Here is a 16,404-nt window from a genome sequence, read left to right as displayed (position 1 = left end):
CCCTTCCCCTTCCCCTTCCCCTTCTTTTTTTTAAATTTTTGTTTAAAGCTTTGAAAATGGCCTCACTGAACACTTCCAATCATTATCCAGGATCACTGAGATATATCCCAGCAGTTTGAAATTCTCTTTATGAGCTTTAGGAAAGCAAATAGCAATCTTGTATGTTCCATCCCATGGGATAAAGTTACAGGTTTAGCATTTTATACTATTCATGCTGAAGCAAGATATTTGTCAGTATTAAAAAAACAACACTGTAAACAAAAAATATTTCTACAAAAACAGTGTGCTGTATCCCAGTTCAGTGAATACAGATTGAACACTAAGAAGTGACATTTATATACAATGAACACACTTCACAAAGGTAGGATCATGTTCAGTTACATATATATCTGCAGTCCCAATGCCTAGCCTGGTACCCAAGAGAGGAAAATATTTGCCTGATTGAAAGATACAGAAGGTAACATTTCTGTTCTCAAGGAGTACAAATTTTTTAAAGAGTGGCAACATTTAGGAAACACAGAAAGAGTAGGGAAAATGTATAAATGACAAAATTAAAGTTTAGCTAGGATTTTATAAAGTTAGAGACAATAAAGAAATAATATTTACGTTGAAAAACAGTTATTTTAATCCCTTGAGCTAAAAACTTTTGTGTGATCTTTAAATCCTCTCTTGTCTTTCCTCTAGGTCCACACTCCACATATTCCCACATCTCAACCATCAGCAAAGCCTCGGGTTTACTTTCAAAATATATTCACAGAATCTGACCACTTCCCACTCTTTCTCTTCAACGACCTGAGTCCAAGTCACCATTCTCTCACCTATATTGTTGAAATAGCTCTTTGACTGGTCTCCCTATTTTTGTACTTGCCCTCATTCAATCTATTCTCATATAGCAGACAAAATGATTCTATTAAAATTCCAGTATATTGTGTCAATGTTCTATCCCAGAACTCTCCAGTGGCTATTCATTACATTCATATTAAAAACCAACTCTCTTAAAATAGATTACAAAGCCCTCTCACCTTTTCTTCTTTCTTGTCTGTTTCATTCCAGTCATTCTGACCCTTAGGATTCCTCAAAAAATGCAGAGATGCACTTGCTTCAGAACTTTGCACTTGTTCTCTCTACCTCTTTTGCTTCTTCTCAAAACGTCTCCATTTGCTTGCTCATTTTCTCCCAAAAGTCTAATCAAAACTTTCCTTTTCTGTGTGCCTTCTCTGGCTACCTTATAGAACAAGCTTATTTTTTTTCTTAATGTTCATATTTGTGCTTTTGTATTTTTTTCTCCTTAAGCATTATTTTGATCTAATATATTACACATTACCAACTTTTTATTTTCTTTTTTCTATATTCTCCACTGGATAGTAAGCTCTGTTAATGCCTGAAATTTTACCTCTTTTGTCAACTGCTCTATGTCCCATTTTCTAGAACTATAGTTAGGACACATTCTATGCTCAGTTAATTGTTGAACGAATGACTGATGACTGAGGTTTTCAGGTTTTGAGCCTAAAAACCATGAGGGAGTATTAAGGGAATGTGGCAGAGACCACTGTTTTGTTTTCCAACTCAATGATCACTATTCCTGTTTTTCTTGAATCCAGAACCTTGATTTTTTTAATGTTTTATTTATTTCTTACAGTTTATTTTGAGGGAGAGAGTGCATGTGCACATGGGGGAGGGGCAGAGAGGGGGAGAGAGAATCCCAAAGTAGGCTCTGCACTGTCAGTGCCTTTCCCAGTAATAGGGATGGATATTGGTTGATACCAATCAGTAAATTACAGTCTCTTCGCTAATAATATGTGTAGACCTAAGAATCTGACTCCCCTAAATAAAAAAAGTAAAGGGAAATACTCTGGCTCATGAGAAAGTATTATTTTCTCTGCTATTAGAAGAAAATACTCCCTTCCTATCTTTTGATATTATCGAGTATACATGGGTGGTAGATGTGTAGGCATTGTGAACCAAGGAAAAGAAAGCCCAGTGAATTGGAGAAAGGCTAAACTGAAGCCTTGACAACATAGAAACACCAAGAAACACAACTTGGGCACTTCGGTGACTCTTGGCTACTTGTAATGTAAAACAATAAATTCTTTATTCATTTAGGTCATTGTATTTGAATTTTTTACTACTTATGGAAGTCATCTTCTATAAATTATGCCTGTGGTTTATGAAAATGTGTAAGCCAGGAAGAAAAAGAGGCTCTTATTCTCTTTGCCTTTGATTTTAGTATCTTATATATTAATGTATTTTCTGCTTCATACCGAAAAAACAAAAACAGAAACAAAAACAAAACAAAATAAAAAACACACAAAAAAAAACCACCTACCAAAATTTATATTCAATAGCACAGAGGGGAACTTTGTGTATGTAATATATAAATATTATGAGAACATATATGCTAGCAAAGAGAAAAATAGTAGGAAAGCAAAAAGAAAGCTAATTGTAAATCCAAGAAGCACAATTGAATAACTAAAGATAGGCTGTTATTTCTGAATTCCTGAATACCCAAATCAGAAACAAATACAATAAGAGAAATACAGTATTTGTAACATCCAATATTTCTTTATGGTGGTTTGGAAGAACAGATGTTCCTGGTACAGAGACCCTCATAAAATGATTTTTATGATTCCTAGTGGGCAACATTCTTAGCAACACACCTGGAGAGTTAAAAAGTTTCTAATTATCACTTCTGTCCACTCCCAGGATACTACTTCAGACAAAGCCACTATTGTATCTTGGCGTTATGTTAGATCAACGTTCTATTTTCTTTCTTTATGTCTACCTTTGCCCTCTCTTACACATATAATTAAATTCTATTACAGAGTGCAAAGATACTTCACATTAAAAATAAGTGTAGACATTGTGTCTATTCTCAGGGAATTTAGATAGAAAATGTATATAATTAAAAGGCAGGGAGATTTCTGGTTTTATATATGGTGGAGTAGCTTATGGGAGATGACCATTCCAATTTAGAACAACAGCACCATGACCAAATCTGGTCAAAAAATTTTTTTTGAACATTTGAAAAAATTAAAGGTCTTCTTGTTGCAGGATTTTTTACTTCAATATCTGGGTCATTGTCCCGCCCCTTTGAAGAATGAAGAGGTGGACATAAAATGAGCAGTAGGTGAAAGTTTATTAGAGCATAATATTAGAAAGAAAGAATAGTATTAAAGCTATTTTCACAGAGGAGACATTTAAAAGTGAATGCCTAAAAACTGTAGGCAAGTGTCTTTGTTTTATAGGATTCTGGTCAGCCCCTCCTTCCCTTTCCCCTATTCCTTCTCATGTTCTACTAGATTCCTTCTCATGTTCTGTGGGCTAGATAAGTCTAGTTGCTAAGTTGTCCATTCCTGATTGGCTCGTTTTCATTGTGTGAGGGGTGGCCTATCGCCATACCTTTCCTTGTGGGTCATAGGTTTATGGTCTATTTTAGTTGGGTCTTTTGTCAAAATCCTGAGGGGAACCTGAGGGGGATTAGGTGGTGTCTGATTCATTCTTAAGAGGAAACTTACACCTGAGGGGCTTTGCTGTGTTCAGACATTCCCAGCATTGTTCCAAAATATGTGTTTTTTTTTCCGTACCTCAGGTCCTAACTTTTGCCTTTCTGCCTGTTTTATACTGTTTTCCTATTATATTTCTAACATAACTGGAAGGTAGGATCCCAGAACAAAATGAAATACAGAGAGTTGAACCCACAGTCATGAAGGCATTTTTGCCTTGGGCACTTGCCGATTAATGATAATTGAACAAAGTCCAATAATCCAACAATTTGCCAAGAATGTGAAAGATAGCAGATTTTATTTTTACCAGCATACAGTGCTGGGGGAAAAAAAAAGTTGAGACTAGTATGACAAAAAAGTTAAAGGAGCAAAGATACCAGTGAGAAGAGAGATTCAGAGAGGTTAGCCTTTCATTCAGTGGTTTATTTCTGAGACTTGCAGGGTAAGAGGTGGCCTCATCCTATCATTCTGAGGAGATAAAAATTGGAGTCTATGACACACAAAATTAGAGTAACCTGTACTTTTAGTTGTGATTCTGGAGAATTACATCCTGAGACTGAAGATGAATCCCAGGTAGATAAATCTTAAAAAAAAAAAAAAAAAAAACAAACCAAAAAAAAAACAAGCAAACTGCAACACAGCTTTGAATAAGTTACTGTGATATGTAACTTATGACCTTACATAATATGACCTTACATATCTGTCTGTAAGAAAATAGGGTGAAGCTTTTTTGGAAAAAGACATCATCTAAAGCCTCTTAAATTTTTCAAAGTCAATGTCTAGTCTTAAAATATCCGTGGCTAAGAGGGAAAAGAAAAATAATAAAAATAGATTTGAAGATAAACTTATTGAAATCATTAGCAATTGATTTAAATACAAATATGTCAAGAGTTATATACATATGATAGTTATACTAGAAAATTGTAATCTAGATAAACAAGATCAAAAGGAAATTTAGAATTCTGAAATACAAATTGAGACTGTAACAGATATAATAACAAATTGGACAAGAAAGAACAGATCATAGTGAACTGGAGAAACTAGTAAATATTCTAACTGGAACACAAGCAAATGGTTAAGAAAAAAATAGAAATAAATAGAGGAGGAAAAAATTCTAGCATTGTAATCAGAGACTCCAGGGAACAAAAGAAAACAACTCAGAAGTTATGTTTAAAAAAATAACAGGTGTGTTATTCAATCTAAAATTTCTAGAAAGTGAACCCACATCAATTAATCTAGCTTTATCTACTGTTTTAGTATTCCCTCTGTGGTCTAACACCCTTAGTATTCATCGCTACACACGTCCAGTATTTGCCAAAATATATTAGGGAATTCTTGCAGTCATTTTATTTGTAAGTTGTTTCCTCCTGGGTTATAGGCATATCTAATCCCCTGGAGCATGCTGTTGTGTGACCATTAGTTATGTATCTAGTGGCATCAGTGGGTGATTGTAGCAGGCCCTGAGTAAAAGGAGCAACACCTTCCAAGGCATCTTCCACAAATGAGGCTATCATTGTAATTTTAAACACAAAAGGCTCATCTTTTCAGAAAACAGAGGGCAAGCTACTTCTACTCAAAAGAATCTACACTACATTATGGTCCTTGTGTCATCATTACTACCAAAATAGCCCTGCACAGCAGCCACATGATCTCCCCAAGTTTCACTTGGTATTTTATCATAGTCAATCACAGGTTATGGCCTGTGATTCCACTGTAGGCCATGGGCCACTAGCATTCCATTTCTCTTTGAGAAGGAACTTGCTTGGTAATGAAGCTCAAGGACAAAACTAACTCCCAAATCCCATCTTTAAGGACCACTCCTGATACCAATTTTCTAGCAGTCTGAATCAAATCAAGAGACTAAACTACAAAGTGATATAATCAGGGGAAGTTTAATATAGAGAATGATTAAGATACAAGTGATTATGAGATACAAGAAGTGTGACATCTTTAAATTGAGGGAAGGCTAGTTAGTGAAGGTCCTACTTAAAAGGATGGCCCACTCCTGGGCTAGGGTTCAGATATCATAGTTAAGGTGTACTTACAGGCTACTGGATGGGAGAGAAGTTCACTGGCTTGCCTGACCTCATCCACAGTTTCTGGGCAAACAGGAGGCAACCCTCTGGAGTACCAAAGGGGCACAGGTGAGCCACACCCGGTGTGGCCAGGTGTACGGGCATACCCACGAGAGACTGAGGGTACCAATGTGAACAGAAAGCCTGGAAAGCATGGTGTCTGTGTTGGGAGGTCCATGACATTAACAGGGCTGCAGCATCAGGAGAACCTTTGGAGACAAACATCTGGGGCCTTGGGATAGGTGAGCAGAGGAATGAGGGGCTCTGGTGTGTGTAGGAATCATATAGCACATAGTGTTCATGTAAAGATGACTCCAGTTTGGTGATCACTAGCCTAAGTCAAGGCTGCAAGGGTGCCATGTGTAGCTGGAGACAGCAAGGAGGTCACATGTGTAGCTGGGACAGTTCTGACACTCATGCTACCAAGCAAGAGTGCACCTTCTGGAAATGCAGGAGAACTCTTTTCTCTTGTAGTGTCCTTCTGGCAACCTCTACTGAGAAACCTTAATGTTATGCTCACTGTAATGGAGAAACTTTTCAAGAAATTATGTTCAGTATCACAGAGCATATATTGAAGGGTGAATTTGGTATTGAGAGGTAGTCAATTGATAATTGCAATAGATATCAAAGAATGATATGTGTTTGTTTGTTTTTTAATTCTTTTTTTCAACGTTTATTTATTTTTGGGACAGAGAGAGACAGAACATGAACGGGGGAGGGGCAGAGAGAGAGGGAGACACAGAATCGGAAACAGGCTCCAGGCTCCGAGCCATCAGCCCAGAGCCTGACGCGGGGCTTGAACTCACGGACTGCGAGATCGTGACCTGGCTGAAGTCGGACGCTCAACCGACTGCGCCACCCAGGCGCCCCGATATGTGTTTTTAATATTTAGAATTTATGCCACTAATATCCCTTGATATCAGTTGATTCCCTTCTATAATTACCTTTGAAACTTGGATATTATTTAACTTTTATTAAGTAATTCAGTGATCGTTCTGCTAAATGCTTCTACATACCATTTTTGTTCAGGCTGCCATCACATATTTTTACACTTTTTTGGTAAATTTCTGGCCATTAGGTAGAAATCTATATAATCCATTATGTTCTTAATGAAACATAGCTTACCATTTAAAGGCAGTTTACAAAATGTTAATTTTAAATATGCTCAAATCAGAGCTTCCTTTGCTTGTGTAATCCATATAAACATCTTTTTATTTTCATTTAACATTCTAAAAAGTTTGTAATTCTAGATGTTTTTGCAATTTGGTTTTAATTCATTTTGTACAGCTGCTCAGTCAGCATGTGGCCACTAACACATCATATGCCTTGTCACATAATCTGGTGTGATTTAGTGAGAAGGAGAGATCATTCCTCTCAGGGACTGAGGTGACTCAGGACACCAGGACAGTTGTCAGTTATTAAAAGTTTTGATCATAAAACTTCTTTAATAAATGAATGTATTTGACTTGTTCTAAGCTATGATTAATCTTGAAGGAAACATATTGTCAACTTATTCCAAGTGATCTTTCTGTTTATTTTTGTATGTTCTCATTTTGAACATCATAAAACCTTGAAAAAGTGCCAGTTACTGACTCTTTGAATGTTATTACTTAATCTTGAACATCATTCCTCTTAAAATACTTGAACTTGATATTTTACCCTATTTTTTCTTTTTAGAGATTAAAATATTTTAGTTGGTATTTATACAGTTTCAACATATTAAGAAATCTTGAAAACTTATGTTAAAAATCCATACATCCAAGTTTCCAGAATTTTGGTCTCAAGTAAATTGAACTTTTTGTATTTTTCAGATTTGTATTTTTTATTATAAAGGCTTGAGAATATACCAGATAAAATGTGCAGTTTAGAGAGAAATGGAGCCACACACGTGTGTAAAAACTTAAAAATCACATTTGTGTATTTATAATCTACATTATATAACCCATTTATTTCAACTTTGACACATTATACATTGTGAACATACTATGTTATACAAGATGCTATCAAATTTTTAACAATAGAATGAATCTCAGCACGATCTGGCTCATACCTCTCATTTTATAGATGCAAAACAAGCTGAAGTCTCAATAGATCTTAAAATATAACTCATTTTAAGTATTTGTTTCATCAAACATTTATTTATCAGCTATACATAAGATTATTCTTGATGGGCCTAATGACACAGAAGGGGAATATATGGTATGTTGTCAGAAAAAAAAAGAGGCTGAGATTTCATTATGTATTGCTTTTACTTGATTTTTCGTTATTGCCTTTCTGATTTTTGCTTCTCTCTCCATGGCCCCAGGGCTCAAAAATCTCATTGTGATCTCACTAGTTATGGGCTTGTTTAAAATGGGGGTTTTGGTAAAAATTGGTGGGAAAACAAAAATGCATCTTCCCTTAATCTAAATCAGGATTCAAAACCTGTGAAAGTCATTAGTAATCTATGATATTAGTAACTTCGATTTCAGATGATGTTAGAAGGGATGGTTTACTTCACGTGGCCAGAATCAGCCCCACTTAAGCCTTTGATCAAAATAGGATTTATTACAGGGGCGCCTGGGTGGCGCAGTCGGTTAAGCGTCCGACTTCAGCCAGGTCACGATCTCGCGGTCCGTGGGGCTCTGGGCTGATGGCTCAGAGCCTGGAGCCTGTTTCCGATTCTGTGTCTCCCTCTCTCTCTCTGCCCCTCCCCTGTTCATGCTCTGTCTCTCTCTGTCCCAAAAATAAATAAACGTTGAAAAAAAAATTTTTTTTTTAATTAAAAAAAAAAAATAGGATTTATTACAATCCCAACACCTTCTATTGAATCACTTTCCCTCCAGTACTCCCCCACTTTCCAGAATAAGCAGGTTTTATATTATAACTGTTAAACCAGATGGCTCTTACTTGTTTGCACATAATGCTGAGTTTCATGTAAACATAAACACCCCAAATGGTTCTTCTGAAGAAAGCTGGTGGTTGTTTTTAGAGCAGTCGTTGGAGATTTGGACAGAAGAGCATATAACCCATAACCCTACATAATGTCTTTTAATTTATAATGGAACAGAGTAATAACTATTCCTTCCATATTTATTCCTGAGTGCCTGCAAAGGTTAGGGTTTTCTGCTGTGAATTTTGCTTTGCAACAATGATTTTAGTTGTGCTGGACTTTCAAATAATTCATTCTTAAATGATATCTAAAAAACACACATACAATTTAGGTTTTGCTCTAGCAAGATTGTACATTTTGTTATAGTTTTCTAATTTCTTTTGGTTTTGAACTCATTATGTAGTAAAACCCCTAAGACTATTTCTTATATCAGCTACAAGAATTTAGGGGATCTGAGATTTCGTGTGCAGAGACTAATTTTAAATGAATTTTGATTGTCAGTACCCAATAACCAGGGCTTTGAATGTACCTGCCTTAAGTGAGGGACCTGGAGGTTTAAGATTCATTTGCTCCATAGTAAATCCTACTCTAAGAGAAAAGAAAGCAATTTCAATAAGCAGTTAAAGTGAAACAAATATTTTGCTAGAAGGAATACAAGATGCTCTGGATATGTTTAGCAAGAGGTTTCTAATTTAGTGTGGGGGCATTTTGGATAGAAAGAAGAAAGTCAAAAAATGACGTTTTACCTAAATGGAGTGTCAGAACCAAATATCAGGGAGAAAAATGGAATAGACCTGAAGCTCCTGTAAGAACAAAAACTGAACTTGGACCTTATTGTGTGGGCTTGGGATTCCATGCAAGGGATTTTTTTTTTTTTTAATTTTTTTTTCAACGTTTTTTATTTATTTTTGGGACAGAGAGAGAGCATGAACAGGGGAGGCGCAGAGAGAGAGGGAGACACAGAATCGGAAACAGGCTCCAGGCTCTTAGCCATCAGCCCAGAGCCTGACGCGGGGCTCAAACTCACGGACCGCGAGATCGTGACCTGGCTGAAGTCGGACGCTTAACCGACTGCGCCACCCAGGCGCCCCCATGCAAGGGATTTTAGATGAGGTTAAAAAAAAAAATAGCGTTACATTTTTAATGCAAAGGTAGTTGTATTTGTTCACTGATTTTACAAACATCTGCAAATGTGTGTCAGGAAATAAATTAGACTTTTAGGTCTAAAAAGCCTTGTGAATTCAGGAGAACATTTTTCTTTTGGGGAATCTTAAATTTTTTCATTAAGGTAAAAGCCATGGGTTTTATTCCTCACATAAATGACTTCCTGGCAGACAGAAGCATAATATTAAAATAAATATATGAAAAAGTATTTAAAACAGTAACATTGATATCATTATATGAAACACATTGACACTTGCTGCATGTAAGCAGTGGAGATCATTGGGGAAATGAGCTATTGTCAACTTGCATCATTTCCTTTCTGTTTGTAGTCAACTAAGCACAGCAGAGGGAACATTTAGGACTATAATGCCCTGCATCCTCTTCTGCACTTGTTTCCAGGTTACAATTTTCTGTGGACATTTGCTTGAGATTTTAAAAAGGAGATGTTGTCATTCTCTAGAGGGCATTGGTACATTACATGCCTTTTACTTCTGGCTGGTTTGGAATGTTTTTCTTTATTTTTTATTTTATTTTTTTTTTAGGAATTCAGTTATGATACCTTGATGAAATTATCTTTGTGTTCATTCTGCTTGTGATTTCTTGAGATTCTCATATGTGTGGGTTGGTATTGTTATCATATATGAACAATTTTGGAGTCATTATCACTAGAAATACTTTATCTTCTCACGTACTCCTTCTAAGAGTCCAATATTTCTGTGCTTCATTACAGGTAGAATTCTTCAAGTTCACCAACCCTGTTCAATCTCTAAACTGCTGTTACTTATATCTAGTGTGTCTTTAAATTTCAGATTCTGTATTTTTGTTTTCATTCTAGAAGTTCCATTTTGTTCTCATGTTTTTTATTTTCCTTCTCATTTGTCCTTATTTGTGTCTATGTAAATATTTTAACACATCCATAATCGCTATTTTAAAATGTTATCGGCTATCCATCATCTCCGTTACTTCTGGCCACCTCTCTGTTTGAGATTTTATGTACTGCCTACAGATCATATTTTGTTTCTTGATGTCCAGTAATTTTTTATTGGCTTTGGACATTTGGAATGTTATGTTTTGAATGCCTGGACCTTCCTTTAAAAAATGGTTGTTTAAGCAGGCACTACTTTGCGGATACTTTTGTTCTTATAGGCTTATTTCTGATGCTTTGTTAGGATATATCTCCATAACCTATAATCTATGACCAGTTTAGTGCTTCACCTTACACCTTAAGTTATGGTCTTTCCAGGGTCTCAGTTGATTTCCTTGATGTTCAAAGACATCTCTCCACACTTGCTGGTTGGTACTCAAATATTACTCAACTCTGTGTAAGCTACAGTAGTTTTCAGTTCATGGTTTCTCAACCGTTGTTTGCTCTTTCCCTGGTGTTTTTTCTTCTCATACGCTCCTGAAGTATGCCCATATTCTTCTTTAGCAAGGAATTTAAGAAGACCGATCTGTAGATTTGTGGAGCTCCTTGTCTGCCTATTTTCCTTCTCTCTGTTACTCAGCCTTGCAAATCCAGTTACTTCAACTTCTGTGAAACCTTATCTGTGTTATCTCTGCACCATGGTGCCAAAAGCACCTTGAGTTAAGTTAGAAAACCAGACTAGTGGCAGAGTGTATCTCATTTGTTTTACTTCTTTCACAGCTTTGAACTGCCTGTCGTTCAGGGAATGAAAATAATTGTTTCACATTCTTTGTTCACATTTCTAATTCTGGTATTGCATTATTGAATGATTGAAGTTGTGTATAAAACTTTCAGTGGGGCAGCTGAATGGAATTAAGGATGACTTACCTGTCTTGCTTTGGAAACTGGGTTCATGTTAAAAGCTGTCACTGAGGTAGAGGGGGAAAAGCAGGAGTAAAGGCAAAACAGGAGGATTCAGGATGGCAACAGGAAACATAGTATGTTCCTTTTTCTTGATTTATTACTTGAGAAAGTAATAAATCAAGTGGGTATGAACTATAGGAAGTGAAAGGTTAGTAAAGAAGTCTAAGTTAGAGGTCAGATATTAAGTAAATAGTCAACTCATATTAACACAGTAGAAAAGAAATTGAGTATCAAGAATCTTACAACTATTATTTGTTCTGCCTTCCTTATACTAGTACCTTAGAATGATACTAAAAAAGGAAATGTCATAGATCATGGGGATCATTTCTTCAAATTGAAGCTATGTTATCTATTGTTTCTTTAATCAAATATCATGACAAACTGAATTGCCCAGGGGAGGAGCCAAGTCAAATTTCTCTTCAACATTAAAGAAAATAACACATAATATTTCAAAAGTGACATTATTCCAAGGAAAGTGATGTGTTCCTGACAGTCATGTGTGGCATTTAAAGAAAATTGCCTATAAATATACATAGAATTTATTTATTCAGCATATTTACTGAGTCCTATTACATGGCAGGCATTGTTCCTAAGAGGCAAAGATACAGTGATAACCCAGAGAGCCAAAGCTTTTACTCTTATTTTATTGGGAAGTGCAGAAATCAGCAAATAAAATAGGTATATAAACATATAAAGTAGTTATAAATGCCATGAAAAATAAAGGCAATAGATTCAATGAAGTGGTATTTTAATACTGTGATTAAGGAAGGTCTCAATAGAGAACTAGTGACCCCATGCAGGGAACAACGAATGTGATGACTCTAAAACAGGAACTAGCTTTGTGTTTTTAAAACATGATGGGGCGTCTGGGTGGCGCAGTCGGTTAAGCGTCCGACTTCAGCCAGGTCACGATCTCGCGGTCCGGGAGTTCGAGCCCCGCGTCGGGCTCTGGGCTGATGGCTCGGAGCCTGGAGCCTGTTTCCGATTCTGTGTCTCCCTCTCTCTCTGCCCCTCCCCCGTTCATGCTCTGTCTCTCTCTGTCCCAAAAATAAATAAACGTTGAAAAAAAAAAACATGCAAGAATTTCAGGATAGCTGGAAAGGAACAAGCGGGTAGATAGAATGGTGTGTGCTGAGTAGTTCACAGTTACAGGAAGGGCTCTTGTTACGTATGACCTCTTCTTCCATAGAAAACATTGTGTTAGTGAAATGAGAAGCAGTCACTGTGGGGAGTAAGGGGGTGGGCAGAGTGTGACTAGGAAGCAATAAACTCTGATTATTGTTTTCATACTATTATTTGCGGAGGTAATTTTGCTTAAAGACAATAAAGGAGGATTATATGTTAGAAGGTAGTTTGGAGACAGAAATGATCTGTTTCAAGGAGAGATTCTAGAAGACTCTAAAATGGAGATATTTGATCAGAATCCTGAATGAAGCAAGGGAGCATATCATGTGGAGATCTCTGGGAGGGATATTCTAGGTAGCTGCTTCTGAGGAATAGCAAAATTCCGGTTTGGCCTGAATAGAGGGTCTAATGGGAAAAATAAAAGGCAATAATTTTGGAGAAAGAGATGTAAGGCAGGTCATATAGTGCCTTTTAGCCCACAGTCAAGTTGTTGAGATTTTTTGGGACAGATTTGGAGGTTGTTAAACAGGAGAGTGACATGCTTTGTCTTTTGCTGAGAGTATGATACCATTTCACCTAGGTGATTTTCACTGCCTGGTAGCAAATAGTTTTTAGAAGGAAACAGGGGAAGCGGGAATATCACTTCTGAAAATTTTGCAGGACTCCGGTTGAGGGATGGTGGGAGCAAAGTCATAATAGCTCTGCATAGCGGGCAATTTGGGATAAGTTTTATGTTAGGTACAGAGAACATGAAAACAGATTGCATGTTGAGTTAGAGGAGTTGGGGCACCTCTTTTTAATAGGATCTTAATATTCTCTTTCAACCACTAATTTACAGATTTGTGGTCATCATGTTTTTTTGTTGCCATTTAATCTTTTTCCTCTGTGGAGCCTCAGGATGAAAGGAAAACAACACATGACCCCTCTCTCATGCTTGTCCTCGTTTCCCACCGTGGTATTCTTTTCTACTCAGAGGTACATATACACAGCTGTACATAATTATACATTTTTGTGTGAGGAGAAATAGAACATTCGATGCCTGATGAGCATCACAGTAAACTTTTCTCATAAGCAAACTTCCTTACAGTGCCAGACACAAAATGTCAAGGAGTTCTTTAGCACTTTTCCACAGACATCAATGTTTCTATTCCCTGCTCAGCAGAGTTCTATATTCAGTGACATTACAAAGTCATTTGAAGGGAAGTTGCCTGGTGAGAGAGAAGATGATAGTCTTCTTCGTCTTTTAAGTAACTGAAAAATGTTTCAGCGAGACAAATTTCACAGTGTTCTAATTCATTTTTTTTTTTCTTTTCTAAGTGTAAGTCCCCTTCTAAGTGAATATGTGAAGATTGGAAACCCAAGAAATGTCCTGATAACTGCTAGGAAAGAAAGGACATTTTCTCCAATCTTCCAATCTCTCATTAAAGATACTGAGTATTGAGAGAGGATGTGTAAATCATGTAGGGCAAAGTGGTTTGTTTTACATAGTAAAACAAAATAAACTGTCTCTCCCCCGTTCCTATGTACTTTCAGTTCAGCTAACTCCACTCTCATTTAATCTAGGTCTTGCAGAATAATTAGGGTCTCAAGAAAGGGAGACTGGGGAGGACACACAAAGAGGCATAAGAAACAGCTCAGAGGAAGTGCTGTCAAAGAGAAATCCCACCCAATGGAGTTAAACAGGCAAGGAAGACTTTTACTTAAGATTATTGCGTTAGAGGTTGAGACTCTTGCAATAGAGGAGAGGGACCAAACTCACCTCAACTCAACTTGAAACAGAAGGTAGGAGTGTTTGTACTGGTTTTTAAACATTGGGTTGAGCTAATAGAAAAGAACTGGAGAGCCCTAGAAAGGAGATTGGTCAGTGTGATTAGGACATCTGTGTTTGCTAATTGGTGCTTAGCAAAGTTAGACTTCTACCTTCCCACAAAGTCTGGAAAATAGGGGATCTGTCTCCTTGAGGATTTCAAAGGGATGGCTTTGTGGTCCTAACTAAAGACATTCATGGGTTGTAATCCTGCAACAGGCTGGGAGAAGATTTACATTTCAGTGGAGCAGAGAAAGAATTTAAAATCACAAGTTTTTTTTAAGGTAAATGATCTAACAAAAGGGAGGTCAGAGGTCTATAGTCAAGAAATAGCTTTTCAGAAGCTTAGTGGAGCTGAGGGGAACATTAAGGATGTCTTGGTCAGTGCAGGAGAAACATGGCAGCCGAGGCTGATCTGCAGATTATGAAGTATGAAGACCTTTCTTTTGAAATGGCACACTCATAGTACGATTGTTGGAAAACTTCTCTGGTTTTGATACGGAGGGTAGGTTGAAGCGCTGAGGAGGAGGACTAAGGCATACATGTGAGGTGGCTACTACATCAGTCATAGCCACCAGTGAATAAAGTCCTGTCATGATGCCAGAAGCCATGCAATGAGAGGGTAGATGAGCATAGAATAACTAAATGAAATAAAAGAAAGTATTTCTGTATTATCAGTGTCTCTCATCACTGTTTAACTGTTATCTATTTTTATTTCTGATAGCAACCAAACTTTTGTGTCATTTAAACTGAGTTTTGTTCATGTTGGTTATCCTGCATCTGTTGGTATTTTAAATAGCCACATGGGGCCCATAGATTTAACAGACAGATGTCCATCAGTTAAAACAACAGATGAGTAAAACTCTTGAGCCACTGAGTTACTGAAGATTATAATTACCGTGGCATTAGAGTTCCTAGAGGTTTGTGTATAATTCCTGTCCGTTCTCTGGATGATGGTCTAATGGTTTTACTTCTGACATGAAGGATGCTATTTCTAGTGTTCATGGCAAATTAATTCACTAGAGAAAGGTGAGTGAGAGTGTACTGCCAGAGGTCATGACTTCCTCTTCTTGGCTGCCATTTAGTCTGTTGTTTCATGTTTTCAGCATAAAGGAAACTTCTGCTGGGTTGTGCCAACACTGCTCTCCTGGGGAACTTAATTGTCTGTGTCTGTCTGCATAACAAACAATACAACTGCAGAAGGTACAAACATTAGGTATGTAGAGTGTCACATGACTGCTTAGCTTGGAAGCACATTCAAGAAAGTTCATTTAGGATTCCTAAATGAATAATGTTGTCAATCTTAGTTCACTCTAGGATAATTTACTGAGTAGTTTTCATGACACTGAAGAAAAATAGCTGCCATATTTACTCTGATTTACAAACAAACAAACAAAAAAACTCTGATTCAAAACTGTTATTATTCGAAATTTATTTCACTACCTTTTTATAGTCCACCTGTCTTCTGGAAATATTTTTTTGTCCTTCGATTTCTTTTGAATAAGCAAAGCGACTCAATGGCAGCATAAATGTTTCAGGTTAATTTGGGGAAACAAATGAGAGTTATTGGATTAAAGACACATACATGGGTAGACTATATTTACCTCTAAGTTGGTCATAGTTAGAACTGGTTTTGCAAAAACTTAATATCAATCTTTTGCCATTCTTAGTTTGATTTTTCTATCGAAATGCATCATCTACATCCTGACCACATTCAGACACATCAATACATTGGATGTAATACATTGAAAAACATCTTCTGCTTTATATGTAAGAGTTAAGAAATAAGTTCCAAACATACTGGGGCTAAGAACTGAAAATAAATGTGAGACCTCAAGATGTAGAATTCTTGACCTTCAGCTCCTGTGACCCGTTATTGATTGCTGAGCTGTCTGTCACGAGAAGACTGAGTGGGACTCAGGCTAGTCAGAGCAGGTCAGACTTTGATGACACAAACAGCAGTTTTTGTTTACAGAATCTCGTTTTACAAAGACATGTTTCTTCCTAAATTGTGTATAAAACTATTTTTA

This window comes from Herpailurus yagouaroundi, unplaced genomic scaffold, assembly GCF_014898765.1.
Source record: "Herpailurus yagouaroundi ecotype Mexico unplaced genomic scaffold, PumYag 164, whole genome shotgun sequence".
NCBI classification, from domain to species: Eukaryota; Metazoa; Chordata; class Mammalia; order Carnivora; family Felidae; genus Herpailurus; species Herpailurus yagouaroundi.
This window is presented reverse-complemented; position numbering follows the sequence as displayed.